Here is an 8900-nt window from a genome sequence, read left to right as displayed (position 1 = left end):
GGTAAGTTCTTATCAATCAAACTTTTCATAAAAGTGAACTTAAAGTCCTAAAATCATGGAAGAATCTTAATCAACCTTTCTATCTATCCTTGGTACTACACAAGTGGTAAAATTTATAAGTATTGTATAATTCATTTCGATCTCTTATGAGAGAAAATTTTGAATGCATTGTAAAAATATTAATTGACCTTGATTTTCTATTGTTTTTTTTGATCAATAAAAGGCCGAAGCCAAATTTTATTTCTTTTATAAAATTATTACATCTCCATTCAGTGTGGGCACCGGTAGGAAAGAATGGAGATAAGAAAACCTCCGGTCTAGCCCAGATCCCATGAGGGATCAGATAACAAAAACAACTGAAATTTTTTACAATTCCTCATCTGAGGGTGGTGGTTGTCTTATTAAGACATTTTAGTTTCTTTTTGTACATAAAATCTTGCAACACTTTCTGGATGGATCCATCTTCACAAAAATGGAGAATCCACTAATACTCCGCGCTTTAACTTTTTGTCCTGTATCCCGAATCTGCAAAACCTTATTGCAACTTACTTTGCCAAATTGTTAGTAGCATAGTAAACATGATAATTTGTAAAAATCATTCAATGAATAATAACATCTTTTCTATTTTATGTAAGATGATTGTAGCCTGGATATCCCTTAGCTTGAAACCATTTTAACCTTTTAGGATTCAATTTAAGAGATTATCCAGGCTACAATTCTGCCTACACTAATGGAAAGGATCAATTTCTAACAGTTCCTTAATTACTTTTAACACAGCAGACATCTGATGCTCCATAACATAAATAAATTCATATGCCCATGTATGCACATTTAAATGCCAATATGCGAGATTATCATAGAGTCTGCTAGGAACATGATTATAAATAACTGCCCCCAGTAAAATATATGCCTGGAGATAGGAGTAAAACAACAAAAAAGCAAAGGACCTGTACAGAGGCTAATCCAATAGAACCTACTACAAATCTGAAACAATGATTAAGTCTGGGCTGATCTCAACTTCCCTCCACAAAACCACTAAAAAAACATTCCATCATTTCGCAGAAGATTGTAATAACCCGAATGAACCCCACCCGATAGAGAAGGGGTATATAAAAACCAAGCAAAGTCCAATACCACTGCTGTACCACTATAAATGCAACAGAAACCAGTGCTATCTATCCCCAATATAACACAGGGCTAATATCAATCACATCCGATGCAATGAATCAAGAATATCAGAAAACAAAAACCAGAAACCTTAGCATGAATACACATAGCCTGGCAGACTCTATTTGTCATAAGAAGACATCATATCTGCCATATTGAAGACTATACCCACGCTGCCCAGGGCATTCTAAACACAGATAACATGCATTAGAGGGGAGACCTGCATGTGCCAGAACATGAATATCCGACATCAACTAATCTCCTTGCAACACTCCTGAAACACCCCTTTTACCCACAAACAGGGTCAGGTGAGGAGAGAATGATACAAGCATATATGAAGGTTTGAATAAGGATATCTATGAGTTTATTTTTGTACATATATACATGTACTCATATATATATAGTATCTTGTATTTATATATATGTATATATGTGTGTGTGTAATTGTATGAGTTTCTATTTACACCCACACACATACACACACACACACACACACACACACACACACACACACACACACACACATATATATATATATATATATAGATATATATATATCTATCTATATATATATATATATATATGAGTATATATATATATGTATATATATAAGATTATATATATATACATATATCTATATATATGAATATACATATATCTATATATATGAATATATATATATGTATATATTTGTTTTTATATGAGTACACCATATAACATGAATCAGTCCATATGGGGTAAACTACAAATATATATGTATATATATATGTGAGCATATATATATATATCTGTATATATATCTATATATATTTAACTGAAACTTAGACTACCAAAATGTTGTAATAAGGAAACCATGACCACATATCCTAGAATATATACAAGAGGGCCAAGGAGAGGACTTGGATAGGAGTGATATGAGTTGTTGACATGGCCAACGCCAAAGTTTTAATCCGAGGGAGTATCCTTCCTAAAGACAGATGAATTACCATCTGCCCCTAAATTTGCTAACTTGTCAGCTATAGAATTACCTTCCCGATAAATATGTTTAACCGAAGTTTCCTCAAAGTATTTGATCAAATCCAGAATTCTTTTTAATTCCGCTTTCAATCTCCAGTTAGACACTTCCCTAGTCGTGACTGCATTTATAGTTAACGACGAATCACCTTCAATTTCCAGATATTTAATCTTGAGTGATTTAGCTATAATCAGTCCCTCCCCAACGCTAAAAACTCAGCCATGTTATTTGAAGCCACACCTATGGGCTTATTAATGCTAGCTATTAGATCTCCGTTGTCTTGATGAATAGCACACCCAATACCTGCTACACCAGGGTTCCCACAGGATGCGCCATCAAAGTTTAGCTTAGCCCAGCCCTTTCGGGGGGGAGCCCATTTTGTTAGCTTCCTATCCATCTCAGCCTGTTTCCCACCCTTCCCAATAAACAGGGGAATTATCAAACCCAACCATTTAGAACGAAGAACCTCATCCCATCTGGATAAGTTAATAGACTTTTCCTGTGTATGTCTAAGTTTATTATTAATTTTTTCCACAATTGATGCTTCGATCTTATTTAGAAGGGATTCTACCCTCAATTTTGATTCTTTGAAGATCTGCCTGTTTCTCTCCTTCCATATTTCCCATATGAGGATTGCCGGGGAAATTAACCACACTAAGTGATATATATCCTTTGTGTGAGGAGGTTGCCAGCTAAGCAGCCATTCTGAAATGTCCCTAGGTCTCGGCGTCAGCCATCCAAGGTTTGAGCAAAGCCAATCCCAACATCTCTGACTGAAGCTGCAATTGAGAAGCAGGTGATCCGCATTTTCTTCCTCTGATTCGCATAGAGGACATCTCGATGGACCCAGGTATCCTAATTTTGAGAACCAGTCTGAGGTAAGAATTCTTTTTTGGAAAGCTGCCCATAAGAAGATACCAGCTTTGGGAAGACCAACGTTATTCCAACATAGGCTAATTGGTATATTAGGATTGGCTGCAGCTCGACTGCGTTTTAAAAGGGAGTATCCTTCTTTGGCTTTGTAAATACCTGAAGAGCTACCCGCCCATATAATCCTGTCTTTCCCAGTATGAAATGATAATTGCCTATGCCTCAAACTATTCCAGAGGATCTCCTTGTCTGAATATGACAAGTTCATCTCATCAAGGGGTTTCCACTCCCAACCCAAAGCGGGATCATTGGAAATAAGCTTGATATAATCCTTAACAAACCTACCCCTGATAGATTTGCAATGTTCTATACCTTCTACGCTTATACCAATTTTGTCTAAGGCTGGATAACCCCCCCAAGAGTCTTCCTAGAATAGAGCCTCAGATCCTTCCGCAATATCCCAAGTTAGATAAGCCCTGATCACCTTTCTACATTCTATCATAAAATTCCAAACTTTGGATCCTTTGGGTAATATTTCCATCCTCAAAATGCTATCAGGGTTGGAATTAGTAAGATATTTAGCTTTGAGGATCCTTACCCATTTAAGATTTGGATCCGAGAACATTTTCCAGACTAACTTCGCCCCCAAAGCCATGTTTTGAACCCCCAAATCTTTGATGCCAACTCCCCCTAAACTGATAGGTTGGCTAATTTTATCCCAAGAAATTAATGCGAATTTCTTTTTGTCTGAATCCATATTCCAAAAGAACTTCCTCATCTTTTTTATCATTTCGAGCCGAGCTCCTTTAGGTAATTGCTGGCAGGACATTTGATATATCGGAATAGCCGCCAAAATAGCTTTAAGTAAAGTAATCCTCCCAACCGAAGAGAGGCATTTATTCTTCCAAGAATTCAACCTGAGATCCATCTTGTCAAGGATACCTTTCCATAATGAAATGATATTGTTTCCCTTATCCATCGGTATCCCTAAATATTTACAAGGCAGTTTCCCACGATCAAACCCAAAAATATTACATATATCTGTTTCTAAGTTTTGTGAAGTGACCTTGATTTTCTATTGTTAATTTATATGGGATAGACATATTTATTGACAAGAAAATTGATAACATAAAATAGATTAAAATCTACTTAAAACACCATCATTGATTTGATTTCTACGCTTATCAAAAGAATAATATTATTTTAGAACCATTTATTTTGCACATTATTAATATCTATTCAATCCTTTCTTGTCTATAACTCCATCTTTGATGGTATTTTATTTGAATTCATATAATATACTTAAAACACATCTCTAAAAGTGAGATAACTATAAATTTAAAAAATATTTAATGCATTTAAATCTCATTTTTTTATATGCAAGCTATAATAGTATTCAAATAGGGTTAGGGTTTCAGGATAAAGCATGGTGTGAAGGTTAGGATTATATAATAAAGCTTGATTTTAAGGTCAAAGATAAGGTTTAATTAGGTTAATCTATATAAGGATTATTTTTAGGGTTATGGTTCAACTAATGTTAGGATTAGGGTTAGGATTATGATTATTTTTATGATTAAGGTTTATGTTTTTTGTTAGGATTATGGTTAGGATTAGGACTATGGTTATGGCTAGGGTTAAGTTTAATTCATGTTTAGTATTAGTGTTAAGGTTAGGGCTAGGGCTAGGGTTTAGGGTTAGAATTTAAAGTTAGGGTTAGGATTATGTTTAGGGCTAGGATATACATCATTGTTAGGGATAGAGTTAGGGTTAGCAATATATTTTCCATTATATTTAGGGTTAAGTTTGTAGGGTTATGGTTAGGTTTTATTGTCAAGGATAATGAATATTCAAAGTTATGGTTATGTTACAGTTGCTATTGTAGGATAATGTATTGATAAAACTTATTATCATTTTATTATAAAATATTAAAAAATCCTTCATTATTATGTATTTTTCTTATGAATTGGTTTTCATTATTTAAATATTTTTTATGAGATTAATACCTTTAAATTTTCTTGTAATAAATAAAGGCATTTTAAAATAGATTAAACTTAGTTTTAATTAAAATAATCTTATTAATACAAATTTTAAAATAGTTTGAACTTTCTTTTGATTAAGATTACTTGTTTTATTCTAACTCTACTCTTATTTAAATAACCTTAACACTATCCCTAATACAACCCTAACCCTAACCATAATTAAACCAAAATCTTATTTAAGGTTTTAACATTTGACAAATATAAATTTGATTTTTTCAATATAGAAACATTATATTTTGATGACTAAAATTATTTGTTTAAATATGTGATTTTGATTTTTTAAATTTAGAAAAATTAAATTTTATGTTTACAATTTAGAAACATACAAGTTTGTTTTTATCTTTCTAAATTGATAACTAAGATTCTTCCAACATTATATTAACAAAAGAGAAAAATAGTATGTTCTATCACTCTATGAAAATATAATTTAGAAATATTATATTTTTATTACTACAATTTAGAAACATAAAAATTCTTTTTGATCTTGAAAAATCACATGTATAAATTTGATTTTTTCAATATAGAAATATTATATTTTGATGAATAAAATTATTTGTTTAAATATTTGATTTTGATTTTTGAAATTTAGAAAAATTAAATTTTATGTTTACAATTTAGAAACATACAATTTGGTTTTTATCTTTCTTAATTGAGAACTAAGATTCTTGCAATATTATCTCAACCAAAAAGAGAAAAACGGTATGTTCTATCACTTATGCAAATATAATTTAGAAACATTATATTTTTATTACTACAATTTAGAAACATTAAAATTCTTTTTGATCTTGAAAAATCATGTGTGTATAAATTTGATTTTTTCAATATAGAAACATTATATTTTGATGACTAAAATTATTTGTTTAAATATGTGATTTTGATTTTTTAAATTTAGAAAAATTAAATTTTATGTTTACAATTTAGAAACATACAAGTTTGTTTTTATCTTTCTAGATTGATAACTAATATTCTTGCAACATTATCTTAACAAAAAAGAGAAAAATGGTATGTTCTATCACTCTATGCAAATATAATTTAGAAACATAAAAATTCCTTTTGATCTTGAAAAATCACATGTGTGTATAAATTTGACATTATATTTTGATGACTAAAATTATTTGTTGAAATATGTGATTTTGATTTTTTAAATTTAGAAAAATTAAATTTTATATTTACAATTTAGAAACATACAAGTTTGTTTTTATCTTTCTAAATTGATAACTACAATTCTTGCAACATTATCTTAACAAAAAATAGAAAAATGGTACATTCTATCACTCTATGCAAATATAATTTAAAAACATTATATTTTTATTACTACAATTTAGAAACAAAAATATTCTTTTTGATCTTGAAAAATCACATCTGTGTATAAATTTGAATTTTTCAATATAGGAACATTATATTTTAATGACTAAAATTATTTGCTGAAATATGTGATTTTGATTTTTTAAATTTAGAAAAATTAAATTTTATGTTTACAATTTAGAAACATACAAGTTTGTTTTTATCTTTGTAAATTGATAACTAAGATTCTTGCAACATTATTTCAACAAAAAAGAGAAAAATAGTATGTTCTATCACTCTATGCAAATATAATTTATAAACATTATATTTTTATTACTACAATTTAGAAACATAAAAATTATTTTTGATCTTTTTTAAATATATATATAAATTTTGAAATATTTATTTAAGCATGAATTATTTTTTTATTGATATTAAATTGACTAACCACTATAATGTAATAACTTTTACAATATTATATTTGAAATTATATAAAACATGAATTTTTTCTTTCTGATTATATTGTGAGGTGAAATCATATAAAGCAAGAAATTTTAGAGATTGTTTCATTCCAACAAATTGTTTATCATGAAGATACTATTCCAACACAAAGATTTTCTATACATACCTTACTAAAACATAGACATAAATCTTGAAAAAATTTGACTAAAAGCAAACACTGAATTTTAGAGATTGTTTCATTCCAACAAATTATTTATCATGAAGATATTATTCTAGCCAAATTCGTCTGTGCAACCAATTGCACAGGAAGTAAACAAGGCATTATAAATGCATAGCGAAAGGCTTCGATTATTCACCATCACATTCTCAATAATGTGGATTTAGCTTTACCTTTATATTGATGATCACCACGATTTAATGGCAACCCCTCAGCTATTTGTATCGCAGCCTTACCTAGTGAAAAGGACTTAGTGCTCAACTTTTTGCAAGTATACATATTGCAATAGTTCTTTACCTTATTACTTGTACTACCTAGCATGCGACCTGCAATCAATGACCAACTTGCACAAATTTAATTCAAATGTAGAGACTCAAATAGATAGCAAGAACCGTATGAACTTTTCAAATTAAGAAAAAAAAATGAAACACATTAAATTCTTTGTGCCTAAAATCAAATATGGCAGGGTGATACTAAAAATTGTTTTTGATGCAAGATTTCAATAAAACAACAATGATAGCAGGCAACAACAATAGAAAAACTTAAAATGGAAATGGTTTACAACTTGCTTCTTCCATATGAACAGTTACGAGATAGGAGTCTCTATTTTTGTTTCTCAAAATCTGTGTAGCCATACAAAAACCATAAGCCTAGGATTACTGCATTAAACATAAATAAAAACCATATGTCACTGGTTAATAAAAAATATGTTTACCTTAATCAAACTAAAGAGTACAAAATACATAATAAATAATAATGAAATCAAACTGGAGGAAGAACAAAATACAGAAAATAAAGATAGACAAATACAATGGTCTCATTTAAAGAGATCCACAACTCGTCTTCTAATCTTCCACTACCATTGTAGTTAAGGATGACTGCTCTTCCGCTATGGTGGTAGTAACATTGGACTCTTCAGCTGCCATTTGCCATTTGCTTTGTAATTGTCTCCATATTTTTAGTTTTCTTTAGTGTTTACACAAAATTTTGTCTCAACGTAATAACATTTTAGGGCATGGAATAATTAATTTTTTCTTAGTTACATATTTTTAGTTTTGTGTCTTAATATATTTAAGTTAGTTTTGGACCTCGAACAATATATGCAATTAACAATTAATGTTCCTTTTTTTTTACAAATTATTTTCTTGCTCTTTTGAATTGGAAGTAACTAATAATATAATGGTGTTGCGAATAAGGGAAATTATCGTATTGTAAAATTTGTACCTATAGAGTATGAAAAATAGATATAATTAGAAAGTCAAAAATTGTACAACTTTTGTTACATACTTGATTATTGAATATTTATAGATTTATTAATTAATATTTTTTTAAAGGAACTATTTGTTTAATTGTTCATAAGTTGAAAAAGTCTAGATTTAATGTATACATTATAAAGATACAAAAACAAGTGATTTATTGAACAACCCTGGAGATTTTTTCACTTGTAGTAATAATAAAATAGTATTACGAATAAGTGTTCAATTATCCTTTAGTAGAATTTATACCTGTAGAGTATGGAAAAGAGATAATTAGAATTTGAATATTGTAGAACTTTGGTTACATGCTTGTTTGTTTAACATTAGTTATCAAATATTCGTAGATTTAATAATTGAAACAAAATTAAAGGAAGTATATGTTGAATAGTTTGCAAGTTTAAAAAGTATGGTTTTAATGTATACATTTTAAAGTTACGGAAACAAGTGCTTGAGTGAACAAACCTGGAGATCTTTTAAATTGTGTCTGTAGAACTAGTATTTGATAATGCTAGCAATCACTCCTCCTCTCATTTTTGACGAGCAACATATGGGTTGGTTTGAATGTGTGAATATCTTTCGAATGTGAAGGT

The sequence above is a fragment of the Cryptomeria japonica genome, chromosome 9, assembly GCF_030272615.1.
Source record: "Cryptomeria japonica chromosome 9, Sugi_1.0, whole genome shotgun sequence".
Lineage (NCBI taxonomy): Eukaryota > Viridiplantae > Streptophyta > Pinopsida > Cupressales > Cupressaceae > Cryptomeria > Cryptomeria japonica.
This window is presented reverse-complemented; position numbering follows the sequence as displayed.